Source organism: Canis aureus, chromosome 34 (assembly GCF_053574225.1).
Source record: "Canis aureus isolate CA01 chromosome 34, VMU_Caureus_v.1.0, whole genome shotgun sequence".
Lineage (NCBI taxonomy): Eukaryota > Metazoa > Chordata > Mammalia > Carnivora > Canidae > Canis > Canis aureus.
Genome location: NC_135644.1, coordinates 13,140,714 through 13,159,975, shown reverse-complemented (window position 1 = coordinate 13,159,975; position 19,262 = coordinate 13,140,714). Strand labels below are relative to the sequence as shown.

At 40.5% G+C, this 19,262-nt stretch overlaps 1 long non-coding RNA gene across 4 annotated transcripts in view; it reads right to left on the bottom strand.

Annotated features, from left to right (window-relative positions):
* Window positions 1–914: 914 nt before the first annotated feature.
* LOC144304640 (uncharacterized) overlaps window positions 915–19,262 on the bottom strand; it is a 37,301-nt gene continuing 18,953 nt past the window's right edge. The window contains exons 4-8 of one of the 4 annotated variants that reach the window (XR_013371564.1): window positions 12,607–12,732; window positions 12,168–12,365; window positions 10,606–10,745; window positions 4,551–4,805; window positions 915–3,004 (exon numbers count right to left, since the gene is read on the bottom strand). This is a non-coding gene — a long non-coding RNA (uncharacterized LOC144304640). The remainder of the gene's footprint in view (window positions 3,005–4,550; window positions 4,806–10,605; window positions 10,746–12,167; window positions 12,366–12,606; window positions 12,733–19,262) is intronic. The other 3 variants (XR_013371566.1, XR_013371565.1, XR_013371567.1) reach the window with 3 other exon arrangements.

The window sequence follows — 19,262 nt, the reverse complement described above, 5'->3', positions numbered from 1 at the left end:
TCAGGGTCCTAGTAGGAGGAAAGGGAGAAATGAATGCTCATAGAGTGGGAGATGAGGGAAAACAGACAAAAAAGCTCACTATCATCATTACAGTCTTAGGAAAACATTTTATTCATGGATCCGTGAAGACCCTCGGTGTCTGCCTGTAGAACATTGTAATGGCTCTTACTGGAGGAATTAACAGTATCATTGCTATCTTTTTAAACTTCCTGCGTGATATTATGCAGGAAGGAAATCTATAGTTAGAATCTGTACAATGTATTTTAGGGGAGTTCTAAGCAGATTATGCTAAGGCAGAAGGAAAACAGGTCTGTCTCACTTACACTAAGTATATTCAGCTCCTCAGTGAATAGCCACAGTTGGATTAGAGAGACTCTGGTAACCAGCTAGGAAGCCAGGCTAAGATCGAGAAGTAGAGGGAAACCATCGCTTTTACTGAGTGTAGACCAGTGGAGGAGATGCATAAAAGATCCTAAAAACCAGCAACAAGCATGCTACCTGGCAGGACCCACTGAACAACTGCGTTTAAGGCAAAAGAACTCAACCCTCCAACAGTGTATGATCACTAGGTCTAGTAGACTTGGGTTTGAGCTGCAGGTATCCCATAGCCTGGAAGTTTCTATTGGTACAACTAACACAACCAACTATAAGAGAGCGCTGATCACAAAGATCCGGACCAGGCTCACCTTTGCTCCAGGTATAGAACCTGGCTTTTTAACCTAAGGATTAAGAAATCCTTAGATTTTACAAAATCATTTCCTTTGTATCTCTCTCTCTGGGGTCTTTCTGGCTCAAAAAATGGTTTTTGCAGTGTATATCACAGCCTCTGTATTTGACTAATAGTTTGCATGAATAATAAAATCTTCCAGAAGTAAACAAGCTCATATTTTTGCCATTTGTAAACTTTATTGCTATTATAAAATCAATGTTTTGCAACCAGAACCCTTGACAGATCTCACTGACGGCAGTGGGGGCTGTTAACAAGGTGCCATGGACTTTTCTCCTTTTCAGTATGATTTCCTTTTCATATAAAACATTAGTGTGATTTTATATATGTGATACTCACTCCTCACCATAAACACCTCAGGAGGTAGGCAAGCAGTGGCGTAAATAATGATATGCAAAGCAGTGTCCGTATTCGTGAATGAATGGTCCTCCCAGCCGAGAACAGAGACCTGGCTAAAATATGGCTGTTTCTGGGATGGTAGAGGCTTCACATGTGATGAAACTTAGAAACAGATAACCTCTGGTTACCCAGATCTTTGACCTTTCTTTCTTGACCTTCAGAATCATCTAGATTGGAAACTCCCAGAACCACCTCATGTGTTTCCGAATTTTGCCTTGGGCTGACTCTCTTGTGCCTCTTTTAGCTGGTCCCTAATGCAGGCATTCTCGAACATGTCTGTTTATCAGAACTACGTGGTGTTTTATTTTTTTTCTTAGGGGTTTAAAAAATAGGTTATGCGTGGGGAAAATAAAACTCCAAACAGTGTAGAAGAGAACAAAATGCAAAAATAGGTCTTTCTTCCCACCTGGGCTCATTTCCTAATCATTAACAAAACCATTTCTGTTTTATATTGTTCTTCAATGTTTACCTGCACGAGGCTCAATCATACGCTTACACTTTTTTTCACGGTGTTCTTCAAAGTATTTCACAACTGGCATTGCTCTCTTTTTAAACTTCCTGCATGATGTTATGCAGGAAGAACCCATCAGAACTGCTAACCCATCAGAACTGCTGCTTGTCCACGATACTAGAACAGTTTCCTGGAAGCCCCTTCTGTACCAAGCATTAACTTTCATTTGCAGGGTTATGAGGACACGTGCAGGGTGTACTAGTTTTTTGGGGCTGCCGTTAACAATTGCCACAAACCTGATGGCTTAAAACAAACAGAAATCTGTTGTTTCACAGTTCCGAAGCCTAAAACCAAAGTGTAGACCAGGGAGGGCGTCCATCCCTCCAAAGGCTCTAGAGGAGACTCCATCCTTGCTCCCTCTGCCTTCTAGTGGCTCCAGTCATTGCTCATCATGTGACCATGTAATTCTAGTCCCTGCTGCTCTCCTTGCCAGGGCCTTCTCCTCTATGTCTGACCACTTGTCATGGGGTTTGGGGTGCAATTAAAAAATCTTGCCAGATAATTCAGATGAGGCTGTCTTGCCACACCGCCTTAGGAATGATTGCTGTAGAGCTCTGATTCGCAATCCTGGAGAAGAAGGATCAGAATCTCCGTGGTGTGAGAGACAGGGTACTAAAACTGCAAACCTTCTTGGGAAGGGGTGTTTACCATTCGGGTTGTTTAACTGATCTTGTTAATAACACTAAGATTATTTGCCTCTTTCAATACTGTTAGGAAAAGGTTGATTTTTCCAGTTTCCAAAAGAGATTGAATTTAGAAGACATTTTTGGAAGAGCCACTGGTCTTAGTAGACCCCAGGGACTACAAAGATAGGGTTTTACCCAGAGGTGGGTGGGTAAGTCTCAAGCACCTTTTCCATTTATTTATTCAATCTCTACTATCGCTTTTCCTTCAGGAACAATTTCTTAAATACATGAATGAGGCAGAAAGTGAGAACAGCATAAAGTTTGCCAGTGTAATAAGATCAGGCTTGCTGAGGGGGTTGGGGGGCGGTCTGTTAGCTCATCTTCAGGTGTGAGGCAGCCGCCCCACCCACAGCTCCTCCAGCCTCCACAGAACTCTTCCTTGAGCCTCCTTGACTCCAGGGCAGGTGTGTGAGGGCTTTCTGGTGACATGTGCCAGTTCTCTGCTGGAGCTGGACACTTGAAGGTGCTGAGAGGCTGAAGTGGGTTCCAGTGAGAAAGGGAAGCAGATTCCAGCTCCTTCTCCCAGACTCCTGTCTGCTCTCACCTGCCCCCACTTCCCAACCATTGGCTTGTTCTCACTGCTGGCTCTGCTGACCTCATGTCCACCAGCCCGCACAGGAACAGCAGACGTACACAACTGCTTGCCATGCTCCAGTGATCCGGCAAGACGAGGTCTAATCCCTAAAAATAAATAAATAAATAAATAAATAAATAAATAAATAAATAAATAAATAAATAAAAAGTAAATCCCCTCTGCCACTCACAGCACTCCACTTCTCTGATCGACCCTACTACTGCAGAATTTGGATAATGTATTATTCTGTTTTGGTTGTTGAGGAGGGAATTTATTTTGAGAACTGAATTTCCCTGCTATATTTTCAACTAGGAGTAGAAGCATGTAAGGGGAAATAGGGGTTATCGTCCTGTCTTGCAAGCGTGGCCTGTTGGAGACCCTAAATATTGAGGTGTCATCATGACTTCTCCAGCCCGGCTTCTCTTGGCTCTTCCTGTCCATCTTGACCTTCACACCCTTAACTCCTTTTCACTCTATGTCCATTTCCAGCTTTACCCATCTCCCCATCCAGTCCAATGCCCAGCTCTTGGCATCCCAGGCTGTCTGCTTCTCTCCACTCCCCCTTTCCTCACTACCGAACCTCTTGACAGGGCAGCCTGCCCACACTGTCTCCATTTTCTTGCATTTTGGAAGGTCAGCGATCTCCCAAGCCTAACACCCAGTAGATCTTTGCTTCAGAGCTTATCCTCCCTGATGTATTCACAGAATACCCATGGTTGCCCCACCTCTACTCAGAAAGCTTGTTTCCCTTCTCTTTTGTGGTGCTAAATTACCTCCTCCCATGTCTCTGTTTCTGCTCTGAATCTGCTCTGAATCATTCACAAGCCGTTCCTGTCACTCTAGACTCTCAACACAGCCAGCCTGAGGGAAGGAGCTCTGTGGTGTGCTTAGTTGTGGACTCCCAAACTACTTTGCATACATCTGAAAACAGAGGTTTTTGCCTTAACTTTGTAATTTCTCACAGTTCTTGAATCATATTTTTATTACATTAAAAACATTTTTAAACCTTTTATTGCATCATCAGTTTCCATCCTCCCACCCCTCTATCCCTTCCAACCCTAACGTGCATTTCTGCTCTCAATCCATAAGCCACTGGGGAAAAGTAGCATTGAATGTGCTGGGCAAAAATTTGCTTCACAGCTAGATTTTTCAGGAACTTCTCTATTCTTTATAGCACTGCTGGAGGAAAAACTAGCATCGATCAGTTTAAAACAGACACTAACGCCTAGTTCTTCTGCATTCGACTGCTATTCTTTATTTTCTAAACCAACAAACTGTCCCGTCAACTCCGTACTTATGCTTGACATCTTACCCAATCTTCCAGGGTCAGCCCCAAAGAAGTCCCACTGTATCATCGATCCTTTTCTAAATGCCCCTTCATTAAAAACTCACATGTCTACTTCAGAATTCATCTAAGTGTTCATTCCTTTCTGTTTGATGACACTATTACATCATAGTTCTTTTCATCCTTATTTTCTATCTTATATTTGGCAGGTTCCTTGATGTCAAGGTCACAAGGTTACAAGTTCACCATCACTCCCTTTTCTTTATGGTCCCCCAGCTTCCCTTAGCTAGCTCTATACTTTGCATGTCTTAGGTCTCTGCTAAGTGTTTCACAATTTAAATCAAATGGGCAGCTTTTGAAAGACACACTTGTGATTGAGTCATCCCGTGAGTTGAGGGAGCAACAGACAAAGCCACCTCCTGGAGATGGGGTGAAAAAGACCATTTCTGGGTGAAATCTGTGGCATCTCTTTTCCTGCTTGAGCTCAAAGCCCAAGTACAAAGCTTCCGAGGATCTATAAGGATGAGCAACCTTGAGGAAAGCTTTAATTTCACTGTGGGAGTCTAATTTGAGTGTCTAGATGAAATCTCAGCTATTTCTTGATGTCTCTGTATTTCTTGAGCCTAGAAGAACAAGCAGAAAATAATCTGGTGAGAAATTTTCAAAAAAGATATTTAGAAGTTCTGTGTACAGCCCTAGTTTGAGACCCGGGATGCTACTGCTACTGATCTTCTCTTCCCCTAGCCAGTTCTTTACTGAATTTCGGACACAAACGTAATTAAAGGAAAGAAGGATAACCTATTCACAGGTTTTCAAAGACTTCTTGAAACAAAACAGAACCAAATTCCTCCATTGCTTCCATTCTGATCAAAAGATTTTCCTTCTTGTTTAAAACAGAGAGGATCATCCATCTTTCCTTAAAACATGGACATTTTTTTTAAGACTCCTAGGCTGAAGGTCAGTTTGAAGTATCAGATGGAGACAGCAAACCAGCCCAGATAAGAGTTTCCAAAGCTATCCATCACTTGAATAAAAGCCAAGCAGCAGGTATTGATCCTAATCCTGAAGACAGGTTGAAAGGAAGAGGTAAGGTCACAGCATGGCAGGGACTCGGGGATATGAAAGAGGTGAGATTGTGACAAAGAGGCAGACACACAGCCAACCAGAACCGTCATGGACCAAGTGGAGAGGCACTTAGGAGACAAGTGAGCAGTGACCTAGAAAGCCCTGGGGGTGCCTTTATGTCACACAGACCGGGGAACTCAAAATGGAAATCAGTGGGCTTGGATTTCCAGGCAGAGAGCACAGGGCTGGACTTTAACCAGGTGAGTCAGAGAAGAGGATTACAGTCTAAGGCCAGGAAAGTGATAGCACGTTGATGACTTTGGCACCACCAGATTATCAAGACCTCTCGATGAAGTGCAGGGCCTTGTTTTCCAGGTCATTCCTCTCTCCTACCTTTCTGGGTCTATATTTCCTTTGTAGATGTTTCTACTTCTTGGTCACTAAGTCATAAAGAGTTTCCGCCAACCCCACTAACCTTCTCACTTGATGTGCTTTCCTGGACCATTTTCTTGTTTTCCTGGGCTCCCCAAAACTATGTAGTAAGTGCCAATCTTAGTATACAAACTGGCTTGTGGAAAAAAACATAGCTTTCTTGATCTTTCCTTCTCTTTCTTCTCTTTCTTTCTTTCTTTCTTTCTTTCTTTCTTTCTTTCTTTCTTCTCTTTCTTTCTTTCTTCTCTTTCTTTCTTTCTTTCTTTCTTTCTTTCTTTCTTTCTTTCTTTCTTTCTTTCTTCTTTCTTTCTTTCTTTCTTTCTTTCTTTCTTTCTTTCTTTCTTTCTTTCTTTTTCTATTTACTTTTTTGAGATAGAGTGAACAAGAGGGCATGAGCAGGGGGTAAAGGGAGAGGGAGAAGCAGGCTCCCCACTGAGCAGGAGCCTAATGCTGGGCTCTATCCAAAGACCCTGAGATCATGACCTGAGCCAAAGGCAGACAGATGCTTAACCGCTTAACCAAGTGAACCACCCAGATGCCCCTTTCTTGATTTTTCTATAACTTAGGTCTGTTTTACATCACTATTCTACCAAAGTAGCAGAAATTTAACCTTGGGTGTCTATTCTCAGTGTAGGGGTTTCTCCTACCCACCCCCACAAAACTAGAAAATCATCAGAGAGCCTGTTTGCCCTAAACCCACCATGCAGTCCCTGGCTCAGGGCTGCTATGAACTCCCCTCTCATCTGTGGTCCCTTCCCAACACTTCCCTACCTTACCACCTTTGCTCCCTCAACACAGCCTGGGCAAAGCCTTTCTGGTTTCCATGTGGTTTGGGTAGGAGGTGGGGGAGGGTGACCCCTCATCTTAAACTTTTAAATATTGTGGCAAAAACCTTCATTTGTGTGTGCGTGTGTGTGCGTGTGTGTGCGTGTTCCCTTCAGTATTGAGGTTATTGAAATACAAAAAGTCAAGAAGAATCTCCTAGAATCTTCTTTTCTGTACTATCAGTGGCAATGAGGGAGGGGAAGGACTCTAACGGGGGAAGTGCCAGTGGGCAAAAAGGACACGGATGGGTGGTGCAGAGTGAGGTGTGCAGGAATGCGTTATTTGCAGGCCCAAAGTGGTATACAATGGAAACAAGTGCAAGAGCCAGCAGTATTTAGACCCACCCCGTGATCATTTTTGTTTCCTGTCCTACTGTAGTTCACATCTTTTGTTATGGTTAAGGACACTTTTGCCTTCTTTTATCTTCTTTCTTTCTTTCTTTTTTCACCTTTCCTGAGATGAGCCACCCCCTGTCCTTGCTTCCAGTTCCAGTGTGTGCTTTCTCTCTCTCCTGCCACAGACACAAGGACTGTATTAATTTTTATACTGACCACGTGTTTAAATTACAGCAATAGAGGATGTCAATTTTTGACATCTCACGATATGTTCATAACAAACCTTACATCTCGTGTATCGTTCCTACCAGAGACTAAGATGTTTCATATAAGGTACGATTTGGGAGATCTGGAGCTCACACACTGTAAGTCGCACATTTTGAATAGAGTTACCCAGTTTTAGATTCGTATGCTTATAAAGCACTTTTTGTTGTGGTAAAATATACATAACATGATATGTACCATTTTAATAATTTTTAGGTGTGCAATTCAGTGTATATTCACCATGTTGTATGACTATCATGACTTTCCATCTCCAGAACTTTTCATCATTTTAAACCAAAACTCTAGACCCAGTTACTGTTTAAGAATTCCCTTCCCATTCCTGCCCACCCCCCAGGCCCTGGAAATCCTTATTCTACTTCCTGTCTCTATGGATTTAACTATTCTGTGGCGGTGGAATCATAGAATATTTGTCTTGCTATGTCTGTCTTCTTCCTCTTGGCATGTTTTCAAGGCTTATCCATGGTATAGCATGTCTCAGAATTTCATTCCTTTTTAAAAGGCTGAATGATGTTCCCTTGTACACATGTACCACATTTTCCTTATCCATTCATCTGTCTATGGACATTTGGGCTGTTTTTACCTTTTGACTATTATGAATAATATTGCTATGGTTATGGGTGTATGAATATTTATTTGGGTCCTTGCTTCCAGTATTTTTGATTCTATACCTAGAAGTGGAATTGCTGGATCATATAGTAATTCTATGCTAATTTTTTGAGAAACTGCCATGCTGCTTTTCTTAGTGGCTGTACCATTTTACATTCTCACCAATAATGCACAAGGGTTCCAATTTCTCTACATCCTTGCCAATACTTGTTATTTCCTAGTTTTTTGATAATAGCCATTTTATGGGCATAAAATGGTGTATCATTGTGGTTTTGATTTGCGTTCCTCTAGTGATTAGTGATGTAGTGATGTTGAGCATCTTTTCCAGTGCTTATTGGATGTTTGTGTATTTTCTTTGGAAAAATGCCTGTTCAAGTTCTTTGCCCATTTTTAAATTGAGTTGTTTATATTTGTTGTTGTGAGTTGTAGGCATTTAGTATATATTTGGGGTATTAATCCCTTACCAGATCTATGGTTTACAAATATTTTCTTTCATCCATGGGTTGCCTGTTCACTTTCTTCATGGTGTCCTTTGATGCACAAATGTTTTTAATTTTATTGAAGACCGATGTATCTTTTAAATTTTTTTTACTGTTGTTGCCTGTGTTTTTGGTATTATATCCAAGATGTCATGCATCTTTCCTCCTATGTTTTCTTCTGAGAGTTTTATAGTTTTAGTTCTTATGTTTAGGTCTTTGAACCATCTTGAGTCAATTTGTTAATGCACTCTGTAAGCTAAGGTTCCAAATTAACTCTTCTACATGTGCATATCCAGTTTCTTCAGCCCCATTTGTTGAAATGCATTTTTAGATATTTAAAATGCATATTACACACTATTCTATTTTCTTCAACAGTGTATGGAAAACAGCAAACCTTTTCTTGAAGGTTCTTTGTTACATCCAAGATTGTTAACTCTTAATCTATGCTGTATTACAGTGACTCTTAAAGTGGCTCTCCTATCCTAATGACCTCCCACTATTAGACTTTATTCATTCCTATGTTTTCATTGTTTTTATTTGTCCTCCTTTGCTATTATACTGTTTGCTGCCAAGATCTTAGCTGTCATGTCTCCCTCATAGCAATGTGCCTATCTCATTTATTTTATAGACTAACAAACCTGGTAGCCAAACTAACAAGAATTGTATGTAAACTTAAGGTCAGTATATCCTCTAAGGAAGGAATGGATTCATAATAGAGTAAATGAAATGATCTTTAGTTAAAGGGCTTTATGAGAGCTCTTGACTTTGCTGAGAGGTCATTGTCATTTATGTTGAGGTCTTCATCTGTGTCTGATGTCTACATAATTGGACATTACACACTGACGTGCTAGTGAATGTTTAAAAACCAGCTTTTGGGGGCAGTGGGGAGAAGCTTTCTTTTATAATGGTTGCTGATTTCCATGGTGTAAATACTCCCAGCGTGGCCAGTTTCAAGCTCCCAATGTGACATCACTGAATACAGAGTTGGGAAAAGATGTGTAGTCCTCCATTGTCTAGTATTTTTACTATATAGATACAACAGTCATAAAGAGTATAGATAATAGTAAAATGTAGCAAAATAATTGGGAAGTGATGCATTTTGAGTATTTATTACCTTTATTACTATTGCTTTTAATATAATTTTTTTCGGTTGTAAGTTTATATAGTCTAGTTTTTAATAAAATCCATATTTAACAACTGGTTCACAAAATTCCTGAAAATTTAACAGTTAGCTCTTCTGGGCTGGGACAGACCAGCTCCAGCACACCTCTGGCATTACTTGACTACTCTGCACTTAGGGTAATAAAGTCATAAAATTTATTATCCCCAAGAACTTGCACAGACTGAACATTTTAAGTTTTTAAAGGTTTCAATTAATTAATAAATGACTTGCATGACTAGTTACTAATGAAAATAGAATATTTGGATGGGGTTCTGCAGAATATTAGATAGCAAAAAAATTAAGGGTTCTTACTTTATGCCAGACAGTATGATAAGTTCTTTATTGTCCTTATCTTGTTGAATCCTGATAAGAACCCATGAGTAGGTGCTATTTTTGTCTCTACACTGTAGATAAGGAAACAGGTTTAGGGAGGTTTCTGTGTTCAAAAACATACTAGGTTTTGAGCCCACATCTGTATGATATCATACATTCAAGATTTCTTTACTGAAAGCACACTGTTCACTAGATGATGAATAGTAAAAGGGACTGAGAGGTGGACAATGTAGCTGGGCAGAGACTGAAGGGGCCACAGTACAGGATGAAGCTAGAGATACCTGAATGGCTAGACCATGTAAAATTTTCTAAGCCATGTTAAAAATTTAGTCTTTATTCAGGAGCACTGAAAGCCACTGGAAGATTTTAAATGTGAATGTGAAATGTGTTCAATTATGCCTGTGAAGAAACTATTTGTATGGAGTGTGGCTCAGTGTCCATAGAAGACCAGTTAAAAGGTCATTGCGATGATCCTGGAAAGAGATGATGAACTTGGTCTAGGATGGTGCTGGTTTCTTGTGTCTGCAGCTGGGTTTATGGTGGTGTCATTTACGGAAACAGGAAATAGTACAAGAGAAACACCCTAGTGGGGACATCAGGAGTTGAATTTTGGACATACTGACTTTGTGCTTTCTGTAAGAGTTCAAAGAAGAGAAGTTGAGTGAGAAGTTAGACACCTGTGTTGGGGAGTATAAGTTATGCTCTTTGTCTCTGTACTGCTCTAATTGCATTTTGAGTTGGAACAGATGAATTTTGAGATCCTTTGAAACCTTGGCATTTCATGATATTATGTTCCCTGACATTTGAGGTAGACATGAAAGAGAGCCTCTACATCTTTCCATTTATGTCTCTCTGTGCTAATGGAAATGGGATCTTTCTTTGGATGGACTTTAAGACTTACCTTCTGTAGCACTGTCCAGTTTTTATGCTCACCATTACAGAAAGAACTCAGATGAGCTGGCCAAAGTAAACCTGGACTGGCTCTCCAACCTGACAGAGCTTCTTGAGAAACTTACCTGGACTGCACAACATGAGGGTGTCCTAAATTCCATGTAAAGGAAGGTAAAAATACAAAGACAAATGTTTATTGAGGACCTGCTATGGGCCTGACACTGTTCTAGGATCCAGGGCACAATATAAACAAAAGAGCCTTTGGCCTTGAGAGCCTCACAGTAATTGGGGGAGATGTAAACAATTTCATTATAATTAGGGTTCAGAGAGGTGTGAAACCCAGAGTAAATGGCCAATGCTGCAGTCCAGTTGGGCCTTTGGGCAAACTGTTATGCTTATCAGAGAATTTCAGATCAAGAGGAATGCAAGAGATAGGACACAGAGGGCCAGAACAGCAGGAGGTGTGCAGGGAATTATCAATATTTTAACATAATTAGAGTATAGACTCTGAGACAGGGCATGGGTAAGACAAGGCTGGAGAAGCAGGAAGGCTCATGCAGAGCCAGGAGCTCAGACTCCATCTGGTCAAGTTATAGTAGGATTCAGGAACAATTATGGTTGTGGGGAGAAGGGATGAAGAAGAGGCAATGGTAAAAAAAGCTGGTATTTTTCTTTTCTTTCTCTTTTCTTTTTTTAAAAAATAACATTATTCCTTTAAAATACATGCAAATAGTTTTTTAAAAGCAAATAGTTTGTTGTTGTATTTAGAGACAGAAAGAGAGAAAGAGCAAGGTAGGGATGGGTAGAGGGAGGAGAAAGAGAGAATCTTAAGCAGGCTCCATATCCAGAGTGGAGCTGAATGTGGGGCTCAATCTCACAACCCTGATATCATGACTTGAGCCAAAATCAAGAGTCAGATGCTTACTGACCCAGTCACCCAGGGCACCCCAAAAATCAAAGTTTTAAAAAATCTTATAATAAAAACTCTGATCCCTTGCCCAACCTATCCCTACTTCTAGTCTTATTTCTCAGAGCCGAACACATTCAACTCTTAACTATTTCTTCCAGAATTTACCTCCATATTTCTAAATGAAATGCTTATACTGCTATGTCTTCATTTATCCGTTTTACTATGCTAAGAGCACAGCACTCTTGAACCAGACTGCCTGTTTTAGAATCCTAACTCTGAACAAACTAGCTACATGACCTTGAGTGAACTACTTAACCTCTCTGTGTCTGTTTCTTATTCTATAAAATAAGGATAACAATAGTGCTGATCTCGTATGAACTAAGCCTTAGAAAAGTGCCTGATACTGACATATAAGTATTTGTGAAATAAATTGATTTAGAAGAGACGTTCTCTTTTGACTTCCTATGATGGTGATTGAGGACCTGGCTTTATTACACCACTGTGGCCATCCACACACAGCACCCTCCCCACCTCCCCTCACTCCGCTGCAAATATACAGTTGTATCACAATTTTTGCTTAAATCAAGAGTCAATATTTCCATTATTATGACTATATGCAGAATATCATTGCTGAACCAAATGATACACTACATTTATCTTACCTTTTAATTAAACTTTTTGTTAATAATGTAGTTCATAGAGATAATAGAGGTTCCTAGTTTTCTTACGGTTTTCCTTCCAGCTCCAAAGTGGACTGGTGTTCTTTAACTTGGTACACATCAGTTATCCTGGAACATCTCCAGTCCCATGTCCCTGTTTTCTGGATTCCAAGCCAAAGGGATATGTCCCTTAGCAGCTCCCTAAGGCAGGAGTATCATGGATTAAGCATTTAAGTCTGCACATTTGAAATAGTCTCTAGGCTATCTTTGATGGACTAAATGTGTGTGTCCTCCCACCAGATTCATATATTGAAGCCCCAACCCCTAGTATACCTGTATGTGGGTAAGAAAGCAATTAAAGTTGAGTTCATTGAAGTCATAGAGGTTGGGCCCTAATCCAATAGGATTAGTGTCCCTAGAAGTGAGACAGAAGAAAACTCACCTGCCCCTGCTTCCTCTGCGCACAGAGAGTACACAGAGAGATGGCAGGCATCTGCAACCAAGGAGAGGGCTCACACCGGACACCAGTATTGCTGACATCTTGATCTTGGACTTCTGGTCTTCAGAACTATGAGAAAATACATTTTTGTTGCTTAAGCCATCAGTTTACGGTATTTTATTATATCAGCTCAAATAAACCACTACACTATTCTTTCTTGTTTGATTGGTATTTTGGCAAATAAACAGCTGTTTAGCTTTGTTAAGAGAAGAGTCCTCCAGTCTCCTGCTTCAGAGACTTGGCTGCTGGCTTTTGGGGAACAGGGACTGTGTCCCACAATTCATCTCTCTGTGTGAAGGATGGCCTCACTCCTACCTGCCACTGATCCTTGGGAGCCCATTCTGAAGCTCTATTGTTCAGCTTCTGCGAGACGAACCTGAACTGTCCTGTGAGCTTGGTGGAACCTGGGCAGGCTTGGGGTGTCTAGACCTCACTCTGCAGCACTCCCACCTGCTACTTCCTCAGCTCTGCAAAGTTGGCTCCTGTCTCTCCCACATAGGTTTCATCTTTCAAATAACCTCCTGAAGTCTCTGTTCCTCTTTGGTCTCCTCTTCTCTCCTCTCTGTCCTCATATATTAATACTTTATTGTCATTCTGGGGACTTTTGGGGAGGAAGAGGAGACAAATGCAAGTTAAAACTGTTACAATTCGCCATGTTTCACTGGAAGCCTCTCCACCGCCCCCCCCCGCCCTTTTTTTTCTTCTTGCTTTACAATTCGGAATTGTTTTTTTTTTTTTAAGGTTACAGCCTGTATACCAATGATTAATTATTAGAATGGGATAACTTCTCATTCATGTGAATCACAGTTACCTAAAACAAACCAAAAAAAGAAATTCAGGATTTTCCACCTTCCAACCCTCTAATTATACCACCATAAAAGTGTTTTATTAATTAACCAGACACTGTTATCATGTATATTTGTAGATGAAGTGTCAACAGTATATAGATTCTAAGGCACAAATCCACCTTTAAAATTTTCTTTAAAAAAAAAAGAAAGTAAAAACAAAAATTTCTTTTAAATTCTCCAAAGAAGAGTTCTTCGTTATGTAATGTGGCAAATTCCCATGATCACTTAGGCTATTGTGAGTTTATCTGAGACAAGTAAAGTCATTTTGATCAGTGTGATGGATCCTAATCATATACATTTCCTCTGAATGAGACATGGTGGTGTGCTTTCCATCTAATTAGGGGGTTGAGCAGCATTTTTGTTGGCATTTGAAAGAGGTACTCATCTGGGGACCCCTGAAAGTCGTAAAGGAGTTGGGAGTTGCAGTAAAAAGCACCAGGTTCCTATGGTGCAGTTCTGGATAAAAGCAAGAAATTAGCTGTCACCCACGCCAAAGGAGTAGAGCAAGGCAGAGTAAGCACGCCCATCATTCTGATTGAAGTGGAAGAGAAGAAGGTAAAAGAGCTTCTATTTCGTATCTGAGTACCGGGAAGTAAAATAGAAAGGAAAAAGCTTTCAGTGCCTCAAGAGCAGTTAACAAATCCTGAAAGGGAAGAAGTGGGTAAAACTGCAGTGCCTGAAAGTTTTATTGAGAAAAAAAGAGCAAAGTGCTTTATCTACAAGGTAAAGAAATGATGCTCTTGGTTTTTAGAAAAGATAATGTGAGTTACAGGTAAGAAAACAGTACTTAACACTTCACAAATTTTTATAGAAAGTTACGCATAGCATTCGGTACCTTAATGAAATGCAATGAATTTTTAAGCGAAGCACTTTTAAAATATAGCCAACGTAGGAAAGAAATTCGTTGTAACATTCATAAGAGAATATTACAGTCTTGGGGAGAAATATTAGCATGTTTAGTGATAATGAAGTGGATAAGCTGATACTGTCTAAAGACTTGGCCAAGTCAGTTCCAGAAAGAACTACTGACAGGTTTTAATTGACAAAATTTACCAAGAGCCAAAGATGAAGAGAAAGATGTGAAGAAAGAAAACTCCCCCCACCCCTTCAATCAACAAATAAATCCTCCAGCAGTGAATTCTCATAATGACAGTGTTTTTGGCAAGTTGCTTTCTTTCTTTCCTTTTTTTTTAAAGATTTTTCTTTTTCAAAGTAATCTCTACACCCACCGTAGGGCTTGTTGAGATCAAGAGTCTCATTCTCTACTGACTGAGCCATCCAGGCACTCCGGTAAATTGCTTTCTTTAGTAAAAGGGAAAAATTCATTTACTGATTTTTTCCATCGGCGATATCTAGTTATCAGGGGCCTCAAAAACTCATCTTAGTCTAGTGACATTGTGAATATCTCGATGAGGATGAGAAAATTCTACAAAACCAAGTGGTTTAATGATATTTTTATCATATGGTTACTGAAACAAAAAAATATAGAGAGCTTTTAAGAAGCAGACTAAAAGCCTTGATTTTCCATTCAAACATCCCTCCCTAAAGTTTGAATTAATTGATAATTCTCTGTGTCAGGAAAGCAATGCTAATTGGGACTTATAAAAGGTACAGTGATCTCCCAAGTCACTCCCAAAAGGGTTAATGAGTTACGTATAGTGTCAGAATTAGGAATATTCTATAGTTGAAAGTCCTTGTATTTCTGTTCCTGGAAAATGGTACTATGAGTTGAAATGATGTGAGTCATCTCTGACTTGACTTATAAATAGTGGTGTAACATTCCCATTCAAAGACCCTATGTCCAGGCTTTCCAAAAATGACTTCAACTATGATATTCAATAAGCCATATATATGATATGGCTAGATACCGAGAAGCTTTCTAAAATTTATGCAGGGGCTTGGGGCCCCTGGGTGTCTCAGTCGGTATAGTGTCTGCCTTTGGCTCAGGGCATGATCTCAGGGTCCTGGGATCGAGCCCCATGTTGGGCTTCCTGCTCAGTGGGGAGTGTTTCTCCCTTTCCCTCTCCTTTAGCCCCTCCCTCTGTTTGTGCATGTGTGCTCTCTCTCTCAAATAAATAAATAAATAAATAAATAAATAAATAAATAAATAAAAACTTTAGATAATAAATAAGTAAAATATATGCAGTGGTTCAATTAACAAAATCATACAGTAGCCAGTCACCGGATATTATCACAGAGCTCAGAACACACTACCAAATGTCTACCTTCATAATTCCTGTTTGTTTTTCCAGTAGCAAAGCAGAAAACAAAAGAAGAGCTCCATCAAGGCAATTAATATGGAAAGGATTCTTTAGGGGGAGAGCCCTTTCTTCTATTCTTCTAATTGTCTTTAAAGGGATTGATGGGAGATGGGAGGACCTTTGGGGGTCCTTTTTGTAAAACACATATAGGTGTTTATTATAATCATCTTTTTCATGTCCCTCCTTCTTTCCTTTTTCTCTCCCTCTGTCTTTTTTTTTTTTTTAAAGAATTGTCCTCAATGAGTGTGTTCCAGTAATCTAATGCTGAGTGACAAATTATCCCAAAACTTAGTGACCTAAAGTACCAGCAGAGAGACAGCTGAAATGAGGTAGGTAGGGCACTGGATGGGAAGCCTGAGGTCTTGGGTTCAGATGCTGGCCATGGCTTGCAATAAATTAATGCTCATGTATAAATCTGTTCACCTCTCTGAGGAGTTGCCTCTGTAAATCAGGGACCCCTGCATTAAAGTGGCTTTAATCTATAGCTACCTCCCACCCGCAAGCCTTTTGATAATTAAGTTGTTGACCACTCTGATTCTTATTCCTCCACCTGAAGGCTGATCAGGGAATATAAGACAACTTGACTGTATATGACCTAATCCAAATGTTCACTGGATATTTTATCCTTTGATCTATTACCACATTTTCACAAAGGAAAGATGGCTTGAATGATGGCCATATACAGAACTGTAGAACCTTACAGCTGGAAGGGAATATAAAGACCTACAATGCCAAGTTTGATTCTAAACCCACAGAGTTAAAAGTCATAAGTTGTATACCTTTTCTTAAGATCAAAGACTACAACCATCCTTTAAGCACTGATTTTTTCCCCCTTTAACAGCTTTATCTAAAAATCGAATAAAATGTATGGGTATAAAAGCTGAACACTTATTCAGAGGTTGTTTTACTTATTCAAGACAGTTGTAAGACTTTACCTTTTGAATTGCTTTCAGAACTTTTCACCAAACCAGCTCTTACTTGATATTTTTGGTTGATTGTCCGTTTGCTGTTTCCTCTCCCTCTCTTTGGGCAGCACCTAGTTAGTGTCCTTATCCCTGCCCTACCACTTTGGCTCTGCCACTTAAACCTACAGCTTCGTCATGTTAGCAAAGATCTAAGAGACTCAGGAACAGTTTTAGAGGGCCTTGGAAGGTAAGAACTTGACTAAGAATAGAAACCAAGAGAAGAATTTCATGATGCAAATAAAAAATACATAGTCTGGGAAAATTACATTTCCAAAAGTTGATTTCCCCTTTAGTATTGTAAAGAAGCGGGTGCAACTGACTTCTAGAAATGAGAAGCATTTAATAAAGTGTTGATTCGTCAGTATGGTTTTAGGTGTTGGGTTTATATCCGGGAATAAGACAGAGGGAGTCTGTGCTCTTATTGAGAGAAGAAAGACTATAAATAAATGAAAAGGAAAATATCAAGTAGAGTTAAATGGTAAGGAAAGAATTAAAAGTGAGATATTGTGATGGGGGCAACTGAATGGTAACTTTGGATTAGGGTCAGAGAGAACCTCTCTGCCTCTCTGAGGATGAGAAAAGTGAGCTGAGATCGGAATTGTGAAGAAGTGGCCCATGTGGATAATCAAAGGAACAACATCCCAGTGGAGGAAGCAGTGGTACAAAGGTGCTAAGGCAGGAATAGAAAGAATGACAAAGTGAAGCAGCACAGTGAGGAGGAGAAGCTAAGAAGGGCAAGCAAGGGCCAAATTACTAGGGCATTAAAAGTCAGAGTCAGGGTAGTTGGGTGCAAGGATAGTGTGATATGTTCTGGCTTCTATGTTAAAAAGCCACTGGAATGTGGATGCAACAAAGATGTCCTTCAACAGGTGAATAGATAAATCAACCGTGGTACAATGGAATAATATTTGGTAATAAAAAGGAATGAACTATCAAGTCACAAAAACACATGAAGGATGGGATCCCTGGGTGGTGCAGCGGTTTAGCGCCTGCCTTTGGCCCAGGGCGTGATCCTGGAGACCCGGGATCGAATCCCACGTCGGGCTCCCGGTGCATGGAGCCTGCTTCTCCCTCTGCCTGTGTCTCTGCCTCTCTCTCTCTCTCTCTCTCTCTGTGACTATCATAAATAAATTAAAAATTAAAAAAAAAACACATGGAGGAAACTTAGATGCATATAACTAAGTAAAGGAAGCCAATCTGAAAAGACTACCTACTGTATGATTCCACCTATATGACATTCTGGAAGAGGCAAAACTATAGAGACAGGAAAAAGATCAGTGGCTGCCAGGGATTTCGGAGAGCCAGGGAGGAATGGGATTGGAGTACAGAGATTTTCAGGGCAGTGAAATTATTCTGTATGATACTGTCATGATCTACTGATTACTTTTTTTTTAAGTCATTGGAGCTAATTTTGGAGGGAAGAGTGGTTTGGAGACACTGCTGCAGTCCACATGAGGCATATGTGGCCTGTATTTTGGGGTGGAGGGGAGGGAAGGAAGTGGGGAAGATGGAGAGATCTAGAAATTGGTTTAACAGGACTTCTCAATGGCCCGGATATGAGATGAAAGAAAGCCAGTGTTTGGGGTTAAGCCAGTGGGTGAACGGTCCTACAGTTTACCTGTTTATCTCTGAGATGGAGAAAGGTGAAGAATGCTACTAGACATGCGCATGCAGAGTTCTGGGTTAGATCAGGACTGAAGATAGAGATTTGGTGGCCATCAGAATCTGGAAGATGTTTCAACTCACAGGACTGGATAAAACCAACTAGGAAATGAGTGTAGATAAAGAGAAGCAAAAAAAAAAAAAAAAGAGAAGCAAGCACTGACAGCTGATCAGCTTAGTATCAGAAGGGGGAACAGACAGGAATTGGCAAAGGGAGCAAGAAAGGGCATCCAGCAGGTAGGAGGAATCCACAAAAGTGTCATGGCAAAAAGCCAAGAGGAAATTTGCTCCTGCGCTGAAGAGCTGTATCTAGAATTGTTCACAAACTGAAGGGTTGTGTCTGGCTTCAGCTCTGAGAGATACAAACACCAATTCAGATGCAACACCCCTTTGAACAGGAGACTCTCCACATTTCCCCGGGTCAGTTCTGGTCCATCAGCAAGGGGACTACCATGCTCCTCCGCTGTGCACCAACACCTTGCCCTTGGGTCCTCACATTTAGTTTTCCTCTTCAGGAAGTCACACAAGCCTGTTGATTTATTTATTTATTTATTTATTTATTTATTTATTTATTTATTTAAAGATTTTATTTATTTATTCATGAGAGACACAGAGAAAGAGAGGCAGAGACACAGGCAGAGGGAGAAGCAGGCTCCATGCAAGGGAGCCCGACGTGGGACTCGATCCATAGTCTCCAGGATCATACCCTGGGTTGAAGGCAGCGCTAAACCGCTGAGCCACTGGGGCTGCCCAAGCCTACTGGTTTAGAACAAGGTTGGCAGACTGTAGCCTGAGGGCCAAATTGGCCTCCTGCCTGCTTTTTAATAGCCTACAAGCCAAGAATGGTTCCTACTAATTTTAAT